Raw genomic sequence first — 23,155 nt, forward strand, 5'->3', positions numbered from 1 at the left:
CATCTTGTTAAACTGACCCATCCCTTACCAAAACAATTAAACATTAAACGAAAATCCCAAACAAAACAAAATAACAGACAAAACAAAAAGAGTGAATGACTTAGTTGGAACCTCAGCCAATAGGAGAGCAGCAGTTGTATCAATCCCTGTTACAAAACAAAGGGGGAACTTGTCAGCTCAGCATAGAAAATGGATATTTGTTGACGTGTCTTTGACGGCGGGCCAGTGGGAAGAGTGAGAAATGACTGCAGGGAGTGGCAAAGAAAATAATATGTAGCATCCTCTTTGGTAGAGCTTTCTCTTTCATTTGTGTGGGAGGTGGAGGAATGGTTTGGTTCATGAATGAGATTGAGAGAGAGGTGATTACAGCCCTCGTGTCTGCCTGGCTGTAAGCACAGGGCCTGTCTCTGTCTGTAGAACATAATCACCCGGCTTGTGAAATTTAGAGACCATCTGCAATGATTTGCTTGGGACGCACCATGAGGCAGAAGTTTCAGCTAAAGAGCAAATTTTTGAAGGAAATTTTTTGTTTTAGCGCAGTATTTTAAGCATATCTCAATTGCATTCGTTTAACAATTTGATTGCAAGATTCTAGGCTAGGGAAGTATGCTGAAGAGGAAGATAAGGCGGTATCCACAGAGATGGTGCCACCTTATTTCTTTGTGCCGTCAACAAGGAGAAACATTGTCATCTCACTGCACAGTGTATTTGAACATTTGTGTTTCCCCTCATCCTAAGTCTCAGTGGAAGGAGAGCAGGCCAACTTGAAAGGCTCCATGTTGACTTTTGGATCTGAAGGAAATCTGGCCTGTGGGCAGAATGTTCTGTTCCATTCTCTTCCAGTTTGTTTCTTAAGCTGTGCCTATTCTGATGGTGTCTGAGGACCCAATGCTCCTCTGGGTGAAAGTCTATGTGTGGACACATCACAGACTAGAGGGACTCAGTGGGAGGGGAAGCCATGTATTTCTTCCTGGCCACCCAACTGCTGTGCAGTGTGGATGTAGCCCTGCAGTAAAGGGCCAAAGTTCTTCCCCTGTCATCTTCCTGTAGGAGGGGGACAGCAGAAGGTGCTGAAAGATGGGGAAAAGGGATCCTAAGTGGGAATTGGGGAGTGTCAGGCACTCTGGTGGTGCTGAAATGGAGAGGATCAGGAGAGTGACTTGGGGTATGTGTGGGAGAGGGGGGACAGAATCAAGGCTGCTTGACAGGGGAATTGGAGTAGACTTTTGGGTGGACAGAGTGTAGAATTGGGAGCGGGGTGGGGAGCCAGGAGAGGACCAACACAGAAGGGGATCATAACACAAGTGTTGGCACATGCGGGAATTTGAGTTGCTTGGTAGCTCTCTGGATCTAAAACCAAGAGACTGCTTGAGCTTTAGGCAGGATTATAAATTGCTTTACACGATGCAGCCACAAGGGGGACAAAGTCTACCACTGGAGTGAAATTGTGTTACAAAATGGATTGAGGTGGCTTGGTTAACCATTTGGGGTGGAAGACAGAACTCTGTTAGTTTGCTAGTCAGAGAGTAAATGTAATTTTATGTTTATTTGCAGTGTTCTAGAGCTCACTTCTACCAGAAAAAGGCTCTTTATGAAATTGCAAGGAAATATTCCATAGGATTACATTGTACTTGCTCTGTGTTTGGAGGAACTAAATAAATAACCTTTTTATGTATATTTCATCCAGTAATTTCCAATTACTGGATTGGATCCAACTGATGTGTAGGCATGATTAGATGAATGCTCACATGTCCCCGAGAGAGATAGTAGGTAAGTTTTTTATTTTTTCCAGAGGGATAAACTGAAAGACAAGAATTGTGACTTACCCAAGGTCACATGGAGGCCTGCTCCTGAACTCAGGTGCCCTCTACAGATTTTTTAAATGCAATTTACTAAGATGTTTATAAAGGAAAAAGATACAAAGAAATGATATTACGTACAGCTGTGATTGCACCCCATACTGCACCACAGGGCCACCCAGAGGATTCAGGGGGCCTGGGGTCTTTGGCGCCGGGAGGCCCCCGCTTCAGCAGTAATTAAGCGGCGGGGGGTCCTTCCGCTCCGGGCCCCATCGCAGAATTGCCGCTGAAGACCCGGCACTTCGGCGGTGGGCCCCAGGGCGGAAGGACCCCCTGCCATGGGTCTTTGGGGCACTTCGGTGGCGGGTCCTGGAGTGGAAGAAGCTCCAGGGGCCCGGGCCCCATGAGAGTTTTCCAGGAGCCCCGGAGCGAGTGAAGGACCCTGCTCCAGGGGCCCTGAAAAACTCTCGTGGGGGCCCCTCCCAGGACCGGGGCCTGGGGAAAATTGCCCCACTTGCCCCCCGCCCCGGGCGGCCCTGCTGCACCATCAGCAAGGTTTCAGCCCTGACCCTTCAGAACAGAGCACCACTTGAGCTGCAGGACTAACAACATTAACGGTTAGCAGGAACGCTTGTTATCCTGGAGGGCGGAATGCACCTTTGAGGCCACATGTAGTGTCCAAGAGATGGGAGTGGAGGGCTGGCCCAGCCTGGTTCTCTTCTTCACTCCCCCTGGGGTGGGCAGCTCCTGCCTCAAGTGAAGCCATCAGGGGAGGAAATTGGGATGTTGGGGCCATATGACAGATCTGATGGATGAAGCCCAGTGCAGCCTGACTCTTCCCCACACCACTTCCTACCACTACAGTGGCTCTGGCAGCCAGAGATGGCCTTACCATGAGGCAAACTGAGGCGACTGCCTCAGGTGCCAGGCTGTGGGGGGACGCCACTAGGACCCAGAGTGTAGAAAATTGTGTCTGCTGCTGCTGCATATGTATTCTCTCTGCTCAAGATGCACAGAGATGGTGGGGTGCTGTGCTGGAGGAAGGAGGGCACAAGGACAGGCAGGAGAAAAGGTCAGAGGGAATAACAGAAAGCATCAGGAGCTGCAGGAAGAGAGAGGAGAAGGAGCCTCTTATCTATCTCTCTAGCACCCACCAGGAGGCTGGACTGATTAACACCAGCTTCTCAGGGAGCTTCCTGATTCCTGCTGCTTCCCTGAACCCACTTGAGGAGAACAGGCAGTCAACTGAAGTAGTAGGAGCCAGTTAGGCCCTTAAGACGCTGATATCTTCCCTCACTCAGGCCCTGCTACCAGCCTGCTTATTTGTCCCCTTCAATTGAGTGTTGAGAGTCACTATAGCTGGCACAGACCAGCAGTCATGAGTGAAAGAAGAAAACGCCCCTCTGGGGCAGCATTCAGAAAAAGAAAGAAAGCAAAGGAAGCTTTTCTATCTAAGCAGGAAGGAGCTCTCCTGAGATACATAGACACAAATGTTCACGGTGAGCCCAGTGAGGATGTGAGTGGTGAGGAGATGCCTGATCTTCCAGTTAATCAGAGTGCAGGTGACCTGGCAGCTACAATGGTGACTGTCAGAGAGCATTTTCTAGAATTTATTGACATTGATGATACTACAGGAGCTGGTATGACAAATGTGATTCTTAAAAAGCTGGAAGATATGGGAATTGCGATAGCTGACAGGAGAGGTCAGGGCTACAATAATTGTGCCAACATGAGAGGAAAGAACAGAGGAGTGCAGACACGGATCCGAGAGTTAAATCCTCGAGCTTTTTTTATCCCATGCAGTTCTCGTTCATTGAACTTGGTGGTCAGTGATGCAGCATCAGCTTCTAGTGAGGCTGTTGAATTTTTTAATGTAATTCAAAGCATCTATGTATTTTTCTCTGCATCAACTCATTGATGGCAAATTTTGAAGCAACATCTGGGAACATCCTCTCTGACACTGAAATCACTGAGTGCCACATGATGGGAAAGTCAAATGGAGGTGATAAAGCCTATCAAACACCAAATTGGGAAGATAGATGATGCCATAGTTGTCATTATGGAGGATAATGCTATGACTGGAACTGTTCATGGGAGAACAGTGGCAGAGGGAAATGAAATCACCAGAAACATACATAACTTCAAATTTCTGTGTGGCTTAGTGTTGTGGCATGACATACTGTTTGAAATAAATGTTGTAAGCAAGAGACTCCAAGGTGTTGACCTTGATATATCTGGAGCAATGGAACAACTGGACAAAGCAAGTCATACCTACAGTCTTACCCGTCAGATGAGAGATTTCAAAACATTCTGAAGAGTGCACAGAAGTTGGCAGAGGAACTTCACACTGAAGCTATTTTCCCACCCATTCAAGAATACAAGAGTCACCGAAGAAGAAGACAGTTTGATTATGAAACACGGGATAATCCCTTAAGTGACCCAAACAACAATTCAAAGTTCAATTCTTTAACCGGGTGCTAGATGGTGCAATACTGTCAGTTGAAGAATGTTTCATGCAGCTCAAGGAACACAGCAGTATATTTGGGATGTTGTATGATATTCCAAAACTCCTCACTATACCTGAAGAAGACCTACACCAGCAATGCAGGGCACTAGAGACAGTGTTGACACACGATGACATGCACAATATTGATGCGAGTGATTTAGGTGATGAACTGAAAGCCCTTTCAAGATACATTTCAGCAGGATCAACTCCAAAGGCTGTTCTGGAATATATGTGCACAAATAAGATGACCATCTTCTTTCCAAATGCCTTTGTTGCTCTGTGCATACTTCTAACACTTCCTGTAATAGTTGCCAGTGGAGAACGCAGCTTCTCCAAGCTGAAGTTAATAAAAACACATCTATGCTCAACAGTGACACAGGAGAGTCTGGTCGGCCTTGCAACCATCTCAGTAGAGCATGAGCCAGCCCAGACTGTGGATCTTCAGGAAGCAGTTCAAATCTTTGCAACCAAGAAGGCACGGAAAGCACCACTTTGATTATTCAAACATCTAAAAATGCCAGTGTTTACTATGCAGACAAGAAAAGTGACATTTGCTGTTCAGGAGTTTGAAGGTTAAGTGTTACTTAACATTTTTGAACAAGGCATTTTAAGTTGTTAGTTCTCCTTTACTGGAGTAGGTAGCAGAGCTGGAGTAGGTAACATGAGAGGAGTAGAACAGGAAGAAGGCAGAATTGAGACCTTTCAAAGTTTTGGCCCAAGCGAGGGGGTACGGGGGCCTCATTTGAGCTCCCCGCCTCAGGTGCCAAAATGTTGTGGACTGGCCCTGCTGGCAGCTCACAGCTGTTCCCTGTGCAGTATCTGCTGCTGCTGCTTTGGAGGCAGCCTAGACTGGACTCTTTAGAATGTTCATGTTCACTTAGCGTTCTGGCAGGCTCCCAAGATTTCCCTGAGCCATGCAAAGAACAGAAGGGAAATGGTGGCTGTTAACTGTTTATATCCCAGCCACACCAGAATGGAATTTCATGGGACAAAGAAAAGGTGCTTCTCTAGCCTGAGGGCCTTCTGCCTGCTGAATTTCAATGGTAGATCTCAAAAAACACTGCAAGACTCTTACAATGGAAAGTGGTAGGCAACCTATATAGAGGAGTCACCACCAGCTCCCCCTGTAATAAAAAGGCACTTCGGAAACATTGGGTTTATTGGACAGACCTCCCAAGGGCGAGAGCTCTTTTTTGTTGTTGTTGTTCACTGGGTTCTGTACTAGCAGAAACACACAGTTTTGTGAATCCAGAATTTGGGACAGTTCTGCCTTGGATGTGATTGTGACGTGACTTTTGGAACGATCAATTACCAGTTCTACAGGCAGGGGCGGCTCTAGGCATTTCACCACCCCAAGCACGGCAGGCAGGCTGCGTTCGGCGGCTTGCCTGCGGGAGGTCCAGAAGCCGCGGGACCAGCGGACCTCCCTCAGGCAAGAGCTTGGCATGCTGGGGCCTGGAGCCGCCCCTGTCTACAGGGGGCTAGCAGAAGTTTGACTGAACGTTGAATACTTGGGGAGAAGGCACCAGAAGAGCTATCCCAATAGTCAGGATTCTGGATTGTCTCTGATTTTATCAATTTTCTACAAATCTGGAGTGTAGCTTGTCATGAGGGTGATTTCTTTATAGACCATTGCACCAGAAAATCGCTAATAGATGGATATTTAAGGCTAGGAGTACTTGTGGCACCTTAGAGACTATAAGGTGCCACTAGTGCTCCTGTTCTTTTTGCAGATAGAAACTAACACGGCTGCTACTCTGAAACCTGTCATTTAAGGCTAGGTAGTCAAAACATCAGGCACCTGTTGTGTGCCTAAACAATGTTCAGTTAGATTTTCACATTTTCCTTTTAGGATTTAGGTTGATAACTCACAACACAATTTCAAAATTGTTATATGCATGCCAGAGGTATGCTTTTCCGCATCTAATGATCACAAATTAATATAACCAGATGGTTAAGGACATAACTGAGTCATTTTACCTCCCTCTTGTTAGTCTTAATGCATATGGACCAGATTGCTCTAATGAAGCTACACCAATTTGCAGCAGCTCAGGATCTGACCCTGTGTTTTTGAAATTCACATATATTAACTGCATTGTTTTACAAGGTACTTATTCTCAGTCGTATAGTGTTATATAGATTAGTGGCAATTATAGGTAGTATCAAAACCTATAACTGCAATATAATAACAGTGTCATTACACTCATTGTACTAGGAAGTATCACTGTTTCTTAGGGAGTGTCAGAGTCCACACTGAGCTGCATTCAGTTCATCAGGCTGACGTAGTTAAGGCACATCAGTTTCTGTAGCCAATGGCACACAAGGGAGTGATGTGGCTAGCAGCATGTCTGTCTACTTTGGACTTTTTCAACCCAACGGATCAGGTATCCATTTTCAGGAGGCCTTTCTGAATGAGAGTGAGTGAGATATGAACCCCTGACTGGTAGCTAAGCACCTGTACTACTCAGCCAACACCAAACTGGATTGAAAGAATGTGTCCCCTCTCACCCTTCACATGTCTCATCCACGTAGCTTGTAAGATCTCCAGGGCAGGAGGCTATTTCTTACTCTGTGTTTGTTCACAGCTAGCAAAATGAGGCCCTGATCTCAGATGGGCCTCTAGGCTACTATAATACAAATAAATAATGTAACAATTAATAGAAGGAGGAGGCACAAAAGCTTTATGGAGCGGTATACCATAAGCTTCCATTACTCCATGCCTGAGGGCAGAGGAAGAAATCTCGGGATACATATCAGGGCTGTGTCTAAACTAGCGGTGTTTTTCCCCCTAAAATGTCACCCCATTGCTATCATTAGCTTCCTCCAGTGGCAGCAAAAGGGGAGCACAAGTGATGCCATGACTCCAGGAAGCTGCTATTGTTTTAAACATCATGTTGCCTAATCTTTCTCAGAGCAGGTCAAAACTACCCAGTTGTTAAAATCTGGTGATGGCCTTGTCTAGACTTGTGCTACCACCAATAGATGTGTGAAGGGAAGTATTAGGAAAAAGCCCTAGTGCAAAAGAGGCCTCTAACACCATTTTAAATCCCATATGTAAATCAGAGGGCTAAAATGCATATGATCTGTAGTTTATCTATACCTGAAACACCACAGTATTTTTTAACTTTGTTTCAAGCAATAGACTTTCTGAGCACAACCAAAACTTATAAATACTATTGCAAGAAGCACCAATCACCTTGTTTTTGTCCTTTTGATGCAGGACCCAAGCAAACCCAGCTTGACTTTCATATGACATGAACATCTTCTAGATGTTTTAGCAGCTATTGAGCACACCCATAGAAATAAGAGGCCCGCCCTCATGTAGTTAAGCTATTATGTTCAGTCAACCTCTGGAACTCCTTGCCAGAGGATGTTGTGAAGGCCAAGACCATAACAGGGTTCATGAAGGATAGGTCCATCAATGGTTATTACCCAAGATGGCAGGAATGGAGTCCCTAGCCTCTGTTTGCCAGAAGCTGGAAATGAGCGACAGGGAATGGATCATTTGATGATTACCTGTTCTGTTCATTCCCTCTGGGGCACCTGGCACTGGCCACTGTCGGTAGACAGGATACTGGGCTAGATGGACCTTTGGTCTGACCCAGTAGGGCCATTCTTATGTTCTTATGTTCAATTCCTTAGGAATTAACTGAAGTTGTGATTTTAAATGCTGTAGCTCTGAAGCCTCATAATCAAGATTGCCATTGAGCTGTGCAAATATTGGCCCCAATACTAGAAAATATCTATATTCAAGGTTTATGCATTTGTTTGGAAACTTGCAAAGATGGGTACAAAAATCTTGTGGGGTTTTGCAGGGTTGGCTCAAGAATCAGATAACGTGGGAATTTTAAAATGTAGCAATTTCCACTCTGAAAAGTTCTGATTTTTGATCCAAATCCTCAGATTTTTCAAAGTATGAGAATTTTGTTCAACAATACATATTCAGATAATAATTTAAAACAGTGCAATTTTTGCATGGCTAATTGCAAAAGCAGCCATTTTGTGAAAAATAAAATGTCATAAAAAGCAACATTTATGGCTTCTTACGTGGTCCCGAATAAAATTATTTCATTGTATATATGCAATGTTGTGCAAAAAGATTAACACCGTAATAATGCTTATATACAATAAACTGTATGACTGAGTGCCAAGCTCTGATGCCCTTATTCATGTTTAGGAACACTTTATGCCATAAATAGATCTATTGGGTGAAATTCTAGCCCGACTGGTGTCAATTAGAGTTTTGTTATTGACTTCAGTGGGGCTGGAATTTCACCCCTTGATTGAGTGTGACTACTTGCAGAAAAGGGCTGCCAACTTTCTACTCACACAAAACTGATCACCCTTGCCCCACCCCCCACCCCACCCTCCTCTGAGGCTCTTCCCTGCCCCTTCTCCGAGGGCTCCGGCTGGGAGTGTGGGCTTCAGCTTGGGGTGTAGGAGGATGCTTTGGGATGTGGGGTGGAGCTGAGGGGTTCAGAGTATGGGAGGGGGCTCTGGGCTGAGGCAGGAGGTTGGGATGGGGGAGGGGGTATGGGCTCTGAGCTGGGGGGTGCAGGTTCCAGGGTAGGGCCAGAAATGACAGGTTCAGGGTGCAGGAGGGGGCTCTGGGCTGGGACAGGGAATTGCTGTGCGGGGGGAGTGAGGGTTCCAGCTGGAGGTGTGAGCTCTGGTGTGGGTCCGTGGATGAGGGATTTGGGATGCAGGAGCAGGCTGGGGCAGGGGTTGGAGTGCGGGAGGGGGATCAGGGCTGGGGCAGGGGGTTGGAGCTCAGGAGGGGTCAGGGGTGCTGGCTCTGTGTGGCACTTACCTCAAGCAGCTCCTGGAAGCAGCAGCATGTCCCCACTCCAGCTCCTATGTAGAGGCGTGGTCAGGGGGATCTGCACACTGCCCTGTCCACAGGAGACGCCCCCGCAGCTCCTATTGGCCACAGTTCCCAGCCAATGGGAGCTGCTGAGATGGCACTTGGGGTGAGGGGCAGCATGCGGAGCCCTCTGGCTGCCCGTACGCATAGGAGCCAGAGAGGGGACATACTACTGCTTCTGGAAGCCGCATGGAGCCATGGCAGGCAAGGAGCCTGCCTTAGCCCTGCTGCACCGTTGACTGGACTTTTAACGACACGGTCAGTGGTGCTGACCGGAGCCACCAGGGTCCCTTTTTGAGCAGGCATTTCCAGTCGAAAACTGGACACCTGGCAACCCTATTGCAGAATGAGGAGCTCTTCAGCAGGATTAAAGGGCATCAGAATTAATTTGTATGGCCTATGTGTGCTAACTGAAAGCAGATCAGTTGGATGCATGTGGGTTTGGGCAGGATATGAGGAGTCTGCCAGTGACATTCTACAGCCCAGTACACCATGCAGCCTGTCTCTGTAGGCACTCCTGGGGCATTCATACTCAGTGGTCCTGCGCAAGGAGAGAGACCAGGGACTGAAGGCTCCACTGATGTATGTATCTGGAGGATACACTGCTGCACGGGTCCATTGAGCCTTCCCATTCACACAGAAGAGGATTCTAGTGTCGTGGAGCTTACGTCAGTTCTTAGCAACTGCAGGCCATCTCTGCTCCTCCTCACAGCCTTAGGGAAGGAATCCTCTCGCTTTTATCAGCTCAGAGATCCGCAGCACTCAGAGCAGTTACTTCACTCTGTGATGTGGGTTTGAGGGACTGATTTTCAAAGGCACAAAGGGCAGTTAGGCACTGAACTCCCATTGACTTTTCAGCAGCTGCTTTTTAGTGATCTCTGTGTAGAGCACGTATATCAGTTTTAGCAGAGTGCTTTGGGATCCTTCATAATGAAAGGGACAACATGAAAGACATCATTTATCCTGGGCTTGCTTTGTTATGCAGGAGCTTATTGCTGTTGTCTGCTTGGGTTACTCAGAGATACCTTTTCTCCCATGCTAGCAATGTTCTTTGGCATGTCTGTTTTAGGATACTTTACCAGTTATACTACAGTATATGTTGTTTTAAGTTACAAAGTGTGTCACTCCGTTACACATCACATTTAACATGGGCTCATTTGGGGTAGGAGAGAGTTGCATCATGGCAGGAATGATTTAACTCCGTATATATCATCCCTAATAGAAGGATGTCAAATCCAGCATGAATAGCTTCAACGCTGGAGATTCCACAAACTGCCTTGACAGCTTGTTCCAGTGCCTAAATGTCCTTACATTTATAAATGTTTCCTAATATTTTCACTGCTGCAGCTTCTGCCCACATAATTTCAGGATCTGTCTGGCTTGACTAAAGAGATTAACTGTTCCCTGTTCTCTTTATAACATCTCTGTATGTATTTGAAGACAGTTATGGAGCATTTTATATGTGGACTGAATGTAAGAATGGCCATACTGGGTCAGACCAAAGATCCATCTAGCCCAGTATCCTGTCTTCTGACATTAGCCAATGCCAGGTGCCTCAGAGGGAATGAACAGAACAAGTAATCAAGTGATCCATCCCGTCACCCATTCCCAGTTTCTGGCAAACAGAGGCTAGGGGCACCATCCTTACCCATCCTGGTTAATAGTTATCCTCCATGAACTCATCTAGTTCTTTTTTGAACCCTGTTATAATCTTGACCTTCACAACATCCTCTGGCAAGGAGTTCCACAGGTTGACTGGCACATTTTGCTGAACCCTTCCATACAGATCTCATTTTCCACCTCCTTTAGCGTATTTCATACTCTCTTCTTAACTCCATCTAGATTTTGGGCTAAATTGTGGCATCTAGCTTCTGTCATGTGTGGGGGCAGTGCAGAGCTGCACCATCCTTCCCCAAGGGGAGTGCTGGGAGGGATTGTGCCTCAAAAGATCACGTCCTCTCCTCCTCAGCACATGGATGAAATGTGCAGCTTCGCACCACTCCTCTGTATGCTGCTGTTGAAAGGAGGGTGGGGCGATGGTCTGGATTCCTCCATGCCACCTCTCAGGTAAATTGTGCCCCTGGGAGATGCATGGAATGAACAAGCCTGTACTCTGTCAAGCAGAGAAACTGCGATTGTCCTTAGTTCTTATACATGAAAAGCAGAGTCTGGGAGGGATTTTGTGCTTTCTGCCTTTGGCTTTTGATTAAATTGAAAGGCAGTAAATGTATTAATAATAAAAAGAAATAGCCTATGGAACTCACTGCCACAAGATATCATTATGTCACAAGCTTAGCAGAAATCAAAAAGGGATCGGGCATTTTTGTAGATAATAAATGAGCATGTTTTCCTACTGGATAAGATTACAAAAGAAAAATCCACGAGGTAGGAAGCGATCTCAACTCATGCTTCAGAGAATAAACCAGCTTCTAAAATGGTTAGGAAAAAAACTTCCCTTGTGGGCAGGTTTTTCCATACTTGCCCCCTTTGGGGTGGAGATTCATAACTTCCTCAGAAGCATCTAGTGTTGAGCACTGTCCGAAACAGAATATGGGACTAGGCGAACCGCTGGTCCGATGCGCTATGCCAATCTGTGTGCTTGAATGCTGTGTGCAGCATTTTAGAAAATCATTACAAATCCATTACAAGTACAAAACCGTCTCAAAATACATGCCTGGAAATTGGAGTATTTTATATTGTCAGTGACCTTGGTTTTTTGTTTGTGTGTTTTGTTTTCCTTCCTCTGCAGCAGTGTTTCCCAAACTTGGGATGCCTTGTGTAGGGAAAGCCCCTGGCGGGCCTGGTCAGTTTGTTTACCTGCTGCATCCATAGGTCTGGCCAATCGCGGCTCCCACTGGCCGTGGTTCACCGCTCCAGGCCAATAGGAGCTGCTGGAAGCAGCGCGGGCTGAGGGACATACTGGCCGCCGCTTCCAGCAGCTCCTATTGGCCTGGAGCAGTGAACCATGGCCAGTGGGAGCCGCGATTGGCCGGACCTGAGGACGGGGCAGGTAAACAAACCGGCCTGGCCTGCCAGGGGCAAGCGGCATCCCAAGTTTGGGAAACACTGCTCTGCAGCATGGGTTGCAGGTCATTTGCCAGGATTATCTGAGCACATCTCACTTGATCATTTCCCTGCCATTGTGGTGGCCTCAGCACTGGTGCACCTTGGCTTCCGGCACACCGCAGTCCAGTCCTGTGGGTTAGAATACTTTGGGCTCACTTCAGTTGTTGGATTAGTGTGTGGTTCTGGTTGCACTCTGGTTGGTGGCCTGAGCTATACAGAAGCTCAGAGTAGATAATCTAGCGGTCCCTTCTGGCTTTAAACTCTATGATGTCTTGCCTCTGTTCAACCACAAACTAATGGGATTTTCTAATAATTCAATTGAATCTTTCCATTGCCAACATTTTTCTCACTCCATTTCTTTCCTGTGCATTGGCATCCACTCTCTGGTGGGATAACAGCCTGGCTTCAAGTGCATTTAGTTGACCTGCTGTGGACGCTTGGCTATAATATTAGCCATCTGCAATACTCAGGGGTTCTTCCCCTGTCCCTCCATATTGCTGTGGTAGGTCTATGTTACAAGCCTCCGAGTTTCTAAGCAAAACTACTTTACTACTGCAGTCATGAAATGCTGTGCTGCAATCCTGGTAGATTTTGTAAGCTAAGCATGGTCAGGTATTGTTGGTAGTTGGCTGGGTTTCCTAGGTGCGGCAGGAAATGCCATTTGATGAGTCACAAAGTTGTAGCCTTCCCTCTAAGTCAGATCTGAACCATTTCATTTTTATTTCTTTTTTGTAAGAATAGCTGTTACCCTCAGTGTCTTGGCCAAATTCCAGTTTGGACAAATGCATTCTCTTCCCCCTGCAGTTTCAGTTGGATGCACTATCTTTATGAAGTACCTGGCTTAAATTGTTGTGCAGTGGTGTCATGCTCTGTTAATAGCTGCTGTGTTTCACTCAGAGGAGGCTGCATTTCAGCGGTGAGTGAAATGATTCCTATACAGTTTGTCAGACTGTAAATGGTTTGGGGAGCCTTGAGAATGAAAGGCACCATCTCACGGCATGTTGTCATTGCATCCTATTGCCAAGATCAGTATATCAACAATGAGGACCGAGAGAGTAGTTCGCCCTCAATGACCATCCAGTCGTGGGCTTTATGGAGAGGGTGCCTTCAAGGGTATCCATTGGTGCCATTTGTGATGGTGGAATGCAGTATGTGATGTGGATGCCTGTCCACTGGGATCTGAATGGAGACCACCAGCTTTTCACATGAGCCACTCTGGAGTGACCAGATTGTAATGACCTTTTCTCACTATTAATCTACCGTGGATTAAATTCAGTGACATAGAGATAAAGAGTCTGAGGGCTTTCCCAGTCACTTAAACCAGCATTTCTCAGGTTGGTGACCCCTTATTTGTAGTAAAAAATATTTGTGATCTCCCCCCATTACATTTACTAGAAAAGTAAAAGTAAAAAAAAAATGATAGTACAATAAGCTACATAATACAACTACATTGATTTCATTAACCTTCAAGGTTTTGGCCACCCTGAAGTTATTCTGGAAATTTTACTTTAGATTTGTGATATAATTTTGCAGTGCCTTCCAACTCCCCCATTTGTCCTTGGTGGGGGTCACAGCCTACTGGTTGAATAGCACTCATCTAAACAATTCAGTCCTCTAAGGGTATGGCTACACTTGCAGCTGTACAGCGCTGCCGCGAGAGCGCTTTGAAGTCCGAGTGTGGTCGCAGTGCCAGCGCTGGGAGAGAGCTCTCCCAGCGCTGCAGGTACTCCACCTCCCCGAGGGGATTAGCTTACAGCGCTGGGGCACTGTTTACATTGGCGCTTTACAGCGCTGTAACTTGCTGCTCTCAGGGGTGTGTTTTTTTCACACCCCTGAGCGAGAAAGTTGCAGCGCTGTAAAGCACCAGTGTAGCCAAGGCTTAAGACATTTTAGTGTAACTACTGCTACCACTTCCTTGGAGTTTACTCAATAAACATGTGAAAAGATGAGTGGCTTTGGCTTCCTTAATTGATGGCATAAAGCAACGTCTGCCACCATTTAGTATTGCAGTGTGTCGGGGACATACTGCACATTTTCCAATTGAAGGTGAGAGCATTCTGCCTGGTAGTATTGTGAAAATAAGAATAATAGAAAGTGGGGATGAAAGAGAGAGATTCTTCTTACCTATAAATCAAATTTATGACCTTTCCATTTACCAGTGTGGATCATTGGGCCTCCATTGATCACTTCTATAAGCTGATGGGCTAGTCAGCTGATACTAAAGTTTCCCTTAGTGGTATGATTTAAGCAGGAATCATCAGTCATGTTCTTCCACAGAAGACTCAGCCTAACTTTGTCTTGAGAATAGATGCCTTTCGGGAAGAAAAACACAAGTTGTTGGGCTTAATACAGGCTCAACTGGGTGGTCTTTAATGGCCTGCGATATGCAGGGGGTCAGACTGGATGATCTGATTGTCCCTTCTGGCCTTAAAATTTATGAACTTAATTAAACTTTTCAACCATCAGTCCAATCCAGTGGAGATAACTAACAGCTCAGGATGGCATCCATATCTGAACTAAAAGTAGAGTAAAGCTCTCTGTGTGCACCTGATCCGTTCAAAAGCCTGACCAATGGGCACTAGCAGTGTGCAATGCCTTGCTAGGCTAAGAGAAGATCGGTTCCTCAGAGCCCTGGCTACAGATTGACTAACTGGTTCTGTTGTCATCTATAAACGTGAATAGAGAATACTGCATTGCAGCTCCTGTAGCAATTACCCTCTCCACTCAGTCCATGAAACAGCCATGGTAAAGTTGGCTTTGAAGGACTAAAACTCCAGCTGTTTCACAGCACAGTCCAGTATAAGAGGTTGTTTACTGAAGAACGGGCAAATCTAGAGACTGTCTCCTGAGCAGACCTAGAGGTTTCCTATACCGTCTCATTGGAATTTTCAAAGGTGCCAAACAGAGTTAGATATCTGGCTGCCACTGAAAGTCGGTGGAGTTGAGGCTAGATCCATAAAAAGGACTTAGGTGCCTAAATCCACCACTAAGATCTTCAAAACCCCTGCTCAGCTGTCATCCACCCTGGAGGTGCCCAAAGTCCTTTGGCATCTGATTTTTCAAGTCCCCTAGGAACCTAGGTTCCTGCCAGTTCACTCACCTATCTTGTCCAAGGTGCCCAAACTTGTAGGCATGCTTAGAGCATGCAGCAGCAGCAGCACTTTAGGCACCTAAGTCCAGGAGATGGTTTCCGGCTGTGACTCCCAAACAGAAATAGGTGTCTTCCTCCATCCCAGACTTAGGTATCTCAGTCACTTTTAGGACCCACCTGTCTTCTTGGCATTTGTTATTGGCCAGCTAAGGTGGCTCACCACTGAGCAGGCGCACATTGATGGATTTCATTCTTAGGTGCCTATCTCTCTCCATGCATTGTATAGGGAGCCTAGATGCCTCACTTGGAGCTGTGGATTCCACTGGGTGGCATGGAACCTAAACATTAGATGTTGCATTGTTGAGCATTGCGACACTTAACTTTTTTTATGGATCTAGCCCTTAACTCCCTTGAGCTCCCTTGAATAGAACATAGTATGTTTTGTGAAAATGTTTGAAATGTTCCCATTTTTTTTATTACAAATGTTGTTAAAAATCCTTTCTTTCACATATTGGTTTTTCAGTTAATTATTTTTTTCTCAATTCTCCTGCACCTTTATCCCACTGAAGAAAGGGAGGAGGCACAGGACAAAAGGGAGAGAGTGTGTGTGTGATGAGGGGAGGGACAAAAAACTGAAATACTGAAAACCAAAAAAAAAAAAAGCTGTTTTTTCATCAAGAATTTCAGAAAAAAGAATCACATTTCCACAAAAATGTTAGTTTTTTAAAAGGCCATCTTTTGTCAAAGAAAAGCTTTGAATTACAACTTGCAGTCAGCATTACCTTAAAACCCTTAGATAGTATGGTGATAAGTGTGTGAGAAAAAACTTAAGATGTATAGGCCATGTAATCGGACTTTGATTGCCTGAAGTAAGTAGTCTGGTCTGTTAAGAAGAATTTAAGAGACCTGATCACACCCAGATGATGCCAGAATCTCTCTTTCTGAGTCTTGGAGGACAAAAAGAGGAAGGAAAGGGAGCTCTCCTGGTCAATATGGAATAATGAGTGTGATACGGAGCTAAATCCAGGCTGAAAGAGAAGAGGGAACTACAGCAGTGGGGTGTGGATTTCTATGTTCAAGTATTGCTGTTGAGATTGGAGAATGACCTTGTGAGGATCTTTCAACATTAGAAATTCTCCAGTCTCCACTGGAGCTGACACTGGACCTCAGGAACTTCATTTTGAATTCATTGTGAACTGTGAGTTGATTTAGCCATTTGAGGACTACTATTGGCTTTCGCCCTCCTGATGGCAAGTTAAGGACAATATGAAGGAATATTTGAAATATATCAGGAACAAACAAAATCCTAGGAGTTGATTACGACTGATACTAGACGAGAATAATAACATTCTCACTTATGAGGTAGAAAATGTACTGGACAAATATTTCTGTTCAGTATGCGGAAAGAAGCAGGCTGATTTATTCACATTGTGCAGTGTTAATGAAATACTTTCTATTCCACCAGTAACTAGGGAGGATGTTAAACAGGAACTATTAAATTTCAACATTTTTAAGTCTGCAGGACCAGACATCTTGCACCCAGGAGTATGAAAGGAATTGGCTGAAGCGTGCTCTGAACCATCGATGCTGCTTTTTAACAAGTTGGGGGATGTTCCAGAAGACTGGGAAAAGCCACTGCTGTGCACATATTTAGAAAGGGTAAACGAGATGACTTGGGAAACTCTAAGCTGGTTAGACTGATATCAATACCAGGCAAAATCATGGAAAGGTTGATCTGGGATGCTTTCAGTAAAGAATTAAAAGATGGCAGGATAATCAATGCCCATCAGCATGCTTTTATGGAAAATAAGTCTTGTCAGACAAAGCTGATATTTTTAATGCGATTACAAATTTGATGATAAAAGTAACTGTGATGACATAATATATTTTAACTTCTGTAAGAGACTTGTCTTAGGCCTGCATGACATTCTGATAAAAATATTAGTGTTATACAAAGTCAATGAAGCCCTTAGTAAATGGATTAAAAACAATAATTGTAAATGGGGAATCATCCAAAGGGGATTTTTCTATTGGGGTCCTGCAGGAATCTGTTCTGAGTCTGTGCTATTCAATATCTTTTTCAAGAATCAGGCAGACAATATAAAATCATTGCTTGTAAAATTTGGAGATGACACAAAAATTGGTTGACTGGTAAATAATGTTGGGAATAGGTTGACCTGGATCCCTTGGTATGGCCCATTTGAACCACATGTGTTTTAACATGCTAGCTCATAGATCTAGGAACGAGGATGTAGATCACCCTTAAAAGATGGGGGACTGTATCTGGGAAACAGTGACTCTAAAAAGAGCTTTGGGGTCATGGTAGATAACCAGTTGAACATGAGCTTCCAGTGTGATTCGATGCTGTAGATGAGGGGGCGTGGTATTAGCTCTGTATATGGCATTGGTGAGACTATGTCTAGTGCTGGTGTCCACACTTCAAAAAGATATTGACAAATTGGAAAGGGTTCAGAACAGGACTACAAAAATGATCTGTGGTCTGGAAAACATGCCTTACAGCTCAATCTACTTAGTATAGCCAAGAGAAGGTTAAGAGATGACTTGAGCTCAGTATACAAACACCCATAGCAGGAAGATATTTGTGGTAGTAGAGAGCTCTTTAATCTAGCCGAAAAAGGCATAAAAGGTCCAATGGTTGGAAGCTGAAGCTAAAATAAATTCAGACTAGACATAAAGTGTATGTTTAGTGTGAGGGTAATTAATTGTTAGAACAATTTACCTAAGGACATGGTGGGTTTCTGTCACATTAAGTCTTCAGATTAAGTTTGGATGTCTTTCTAAAGATATGCTGTAGGTCAAACAGAAGTTATGGACTTGATGCAGAAATTACTGAGTGATGTTCTTTGGACTGTGTTATATCTGAGATCAGACTACATGATCATATGATTCCTTCTGGCCTTAAACTCTATGACTCGATGAACCTTTTGGTTATGGAAAAACAGAAGGGGTACATTTTCTCTCTTTCCTCTCAGTGAAGGATCAGATGAATAGCTTTGCTTGTGCTGCAGTGATACTCAGTCTACATTTTCCTCTGCTCAATTTCATACTATTATTGCTATTTAATCCCCCCTTGTGCAATTCCTCTCCTCCCAGGGATCCAGTGAGTGTTTATGTAGTTAACGTTTGTACAAATCTCTGCAGATACAAAGCACTTGTTGTTTAATGTTGCCCTGGAATAAGTGTGACAACGTACAAGAAACTCTCACACACTCCTCCTAAGATTCCTTAAACCCCAGTTGTTCTGGGATGCATTCCAACTCCAGTGACCACTTCCGCATTGTTTTGTTCCATTTTCCTGTAGAGCCCCTAGCATTTAAATCCTCCAGAGCAACTGTGGTTCATCAGGCACAGCCTTCTTGATCTACAGTTCTGTGCACACTTTCAGCACTATTGTGTATAAACAATAGCAATAATTAATCATTGTCAGTGTGAGTCATTGGCATTTGATTATCCCTTTTCCTTCAGCTGGATTTCACTCCTGGTGACGCACACCCAAGCCAGTTTGCACTCATCATTGCAGTAAGAGTGTGCAAGACATTTCATTGTGTGCGCTACTCAAATCAAGACATGTTGCATCTGCTATTATTAGCTACTTTGTTCTCTTAATTTTGTAATTGCATCAAAATAGACATCACGTTTGGTATGATTTCTCTTTTATAAAGCCACGCTATTGGTAGATCACGGTGGGTAAAATCCGCCCCTATGCAGAAAGCCAACAAAAGGCCTATGCATCACTTACTCCTAGTTTGAGGACTTGAGTGGGATATAGGCCCTGTGCTGTCTTTCTGCATAGGGATGAATTTTACCCAGTTCCCTTATCTTCTAGCTGTCTAATGGTTCCCCCCCTTAATATTATATCCTTACCTTTGTCTGGACATTGAAGTTAGATTTAGGGAGTTGGTAATTACTCTCTCTCTCTTTTTTAAAACCTCATCACATTCGCTTTCTCCTTCTCTCCCCAATTTTCTGACTTCCCCATTTCTCCATGACTTTTTCAGAACTGGCAGTGACTCAGTAGGGCCATTCATCATTCTCATTCCCTTCAGACTGTGGTATAGTAGATGACAAGACTTTGGGTAGTTTAGCTTTCTGGAATATGATGAAGAAAGAAGCCAGGACAGGAGTTAAAAGGCAGGGTCACCTTGGGTTAAACTGGAGCACGTTATTTTTGTAACTCTTGGGGCTGCTCAGTAATGCAGCACCCTGAGTCCCTAGAGTGCCAGGTGCACCACAACTCGGAGACAGGCCCTGTAGGTGCTTCAGGACCCAGGCCTTGTAGCCCTGGTGGCTCCCAGTATCCAGACACATAGATCAATTAAAGGGTATTTTACTAGGGCTGGAAGGAAAGAGAGACGTTGCAGATGCCCTAGGTATAGAGACTTATACTGTTACCATTCATGTGAGCGCTGGGGTAAATGTTTGGGCCCTGGGACAGTCCAATCAAGAATCAGGGCTCTTCAGGCCTGGTGCCTGGGTGCCCTCTCCACTCCAGTCTCTATTTAAGCAAATAGGAGCTTGCAGGTTTCCAGGCCAGGCTGAGTTAGTGTCTCTCATTGGGGCCCCTCTGCACTGGCATCTTGCCCAGCCATTCCTACTCCCCCATAAATCCCACACAGACTTGCGCTCGCCTGAACACATGTTCACTCACTGGGTGTGAGACTCACTCATTAGCATGCTGCACACACATTCCTAAACTTATCTGACTCTTTTTGAGTAAATATATACAGTTTGGAAATGTTTTTACTCAGGCGCTGCAAAAGACAATACTACATCCTGGGCCCCAGGCATCGGGCTTCGGGCTTGGAAAGACACTTTCCAAGCTTGTGGTAACCATGGAGACTATAGGCCTGTGTTTTATATGGGTGAGAGAGGAGGGAGGAGGAGTTGTGGGGGGAGTGGGAGTTGTATGTGTGAATACTTGACAGTCAAAAAGTAGGAGTTCACCCAAAAAAATGATTGAAAGTTTGCGGGTTCTGTAACATATTAAATATCAAAATGTAAATCATGTCTTCAGGGATTTCCAACCATTCAGGTTTTTGTTACAACCAGCAAATAATTGATTTTATTAAAATCCACTGGTTTGCACTGCATAGAGAATTCTCACGTGCCCTAGACTTCAGTATGAATTAGGACATTTAAGGGTTTCCTGTGCAATCTTAAGCATAAAACAAACTATTAAGTGCTGCTTGGATTAAAAACCTGAACTCTTGGATGTGGCCATGGACCAAAGATGAGAATCCCCAGCTGTAGCAACGACCTTTCACACCACTTGCAAAGTCTCACCCTTTGGCCTTGAACCTCACTCTTTGGGGCTGTAAATCTCACTCTTAAGGGCAGCCAACGCTTGGCATCTCTGCAGCTGTAATGGCCGCCAACCACACCTATTCCACACATGGCTCCATATGTGATTCCCTGGGATTTTTTAAATATCTATAGCGTCCCTTCAGCTCTTGGCTTGCCAGGATGCTGCTGCTTCCCAACAAACCCTGGCCACTTCCTGGTTCAAGGCCTTTCCCATTACCTGGCCAGGAGGAAGGGGATGTGCAGTAGGGAGGGGGATGATGAAGGTTGCCATCCCCTGCTTAGCAGATCCATCCCATCATCATTATTTTTTTTTATTATTGTACTGCCTAGGTGCCCCAGTCATGGGCCAGGACTGTGTTGGGTTAGGTGCTGTACAAACACAGAATAGACAGTCCCTGCCCCAAAGCACTTACAATTTAAGTGTAAAACAAGAGAGAACAGATTGATACAGCAGACAAGGGAGTACAATGACATAATATTGGTCAGTATGATAGGTAGTGGTCTCAGTGGTACATGCTTCTCAACATATTCTACATATTAGGTAACCAGGATCTGGACTTATGATCAGTTCAAAGGCTGTAGACAGACACTCTGACTGTATTGCAGGCAGAACAACACAGGACCTAAAATGATAATTTTTTTAGTGCACTCAGCTCACCCTAGCCCCTCCCTTCTTTTTTACGGCAACCCACATTGACCAAAACCATTTCTGTGCACTTCATTTCCAGAATAACAAGCAAGAACAATATCCAGATCTTTTGGAGAGAGAACACCTTCCAGAACCTATTGTGGCTGTTAGCCAGCTTGTCTTCACCAAGAGGGCAGTGATTTTGATGAAAAATGGAATGAAAAAAAATTTCCACAGTGTTTTTCTGAAATTTTGTACTGTTTTTTGGCCACCTCTAGTCACTCGTGACTTTCTCCTAGCTGAGGTTTGGGCTACACTACAGAGTTAGGTTGACGTAAGGCAGCTTAAATTGACCTAATTTTGTTAGGTGTAGTGTACACACTATTAGTGCAATAGTGTACACACTATTGCCTTGCTCCCACTGATGCGAGTGCCCTGCTTCACCAACATAAAAACTCCACCTCCGTGAGAGGCATAGGGCGTACGTCAGTGCAGTTAGGATGACGCAGTGCCCTGTAGACACTGCCTTACTTTCATTGGCTGTCCGCTGTCATTGTGGTCAATTTCACGGCTCCCTGCTGGAGCCGTGAAATTGACAAGAAAGCTGGGCTGTCACCGGGGCAGGTGGGGGACTCCAGCTAGAGTCCAGCTGTTCCCAGTAGGGCTGCGCCCACCCCACTCAGAGCCTGCCTGATCCCCGAATTCCCATTCCCGGCTTTCAGCCCAGCTGCTGCCCAGGGTCCTCGCTCCCCAATTCCCATAGGGAGCCCTGGTACCGTTCAGCCTCCCACACTACCCCTCTTAAGTCAGTGGAAGCGTTTCTGGTGAGGATGCATGCCACCAAAAGAAGGAGGGTACTGTGGAAATCAGCCACCACAGTAATTACTGTGGTGATTGTAAGTCAAGCTAACATGGAACAATTTACATTTCTACTGCAGACATGCCCTAAGTCATAGCTCAGCTTAGCTAATTTTCTCTGCTGGCTTTAATACATTTCATCATTCCCTCCTCCACTTCTTTGCTTCTTGGCTTCCACGATTAGGGATTCCCCTCCCTCCTTGCTGAACAATCCTTTCCCTATCCCTTTTGGATAACCCTCATCCCTCTCTCCCCACCTTGTAAGCCTCTGTCCCTCAGGCCTCTGGTTTTGGTACATTGCCCTGGGCAAATTCATCCTCGCCAATTATTTCAACTGTTACTTTTATGCAGCTCATTCCAAAATCCGCCTCCAGCCCAGCCTCTCTCTCTTTGCTCATTCTTAAACCATGAACCATCTCTCAGGCATGAGCTCTTTGCCATTTCAAATTCAGTCTCCCCAAGGCCGATCTCCTTCATTTCCCTCCTATTCCTTCTGTGCCATATTTCCTTCAGACTACTTTTCAGCCCTTCTAATATGTTTCTGTAAAAGTCTTTCTTCCTCTGTCCACACTTATCTTCAGCATGATCTTTTTTATCTTGGCCTGTTTCAGTATCTCCTCTCCTCCCCTCTGTGAGTGTGAGGGAAGGAAGGTGCTTGTGTTAAGAGCTGCACTTAAGAAGCCATTTGTAGTACATAACAACTTTATTGGACATTCCACTTTATGAACAATGCTACATATTCTTGTGCGTAAGTAGGTGCCACATTTGAGACCAGTTAATAATTACTACATACACATATATACATATATCTTTTATCTAGCAGTCCTGTAATGCTGTGAGTTACAATTTGTTCTTGCTCTGTTCCGGGGATGGGGCAGCTATGCACTGCTCTTTACTCAGGGCATATTAGAAGGTTACAATCTTGCTCATAACAAGGAGATAATGGAAGATGTAATGGAAGGGAAACACTAAAGGAAGAAAGATGCGGAGTATAAATTTCAGTTCACTGTCTGATTCC

At 45.0% G+C, this 23,155-nt stretch overlaps 1 protein-coding gene across 3 annotated transcripts in view; it reads left to right on the forward strand.

The window, feature by feature from the left end:
- Positions 1-23,155, forward strand: part of PTCHD4 (patched domain containing 4) — a 124,083-nt gene that overhangs the window by 45,815 nt on the left and 55,113 nt on the right. The window lies entirely within an intron of this gene.

Source organism: Mauremys reevesii, linkage group 3, assembly GCF_016161935.1.
Source record: "Mauremys reevesii isolate NIE-2019 linkage group 3, ASM1616193v1, whole genome shotgun sequence".
Lineage (NCBI taxonomy): Eukaryota > Metazoa > Chordata > Testudines > Geoemydidae > Mauremys > Mauremys reevesii.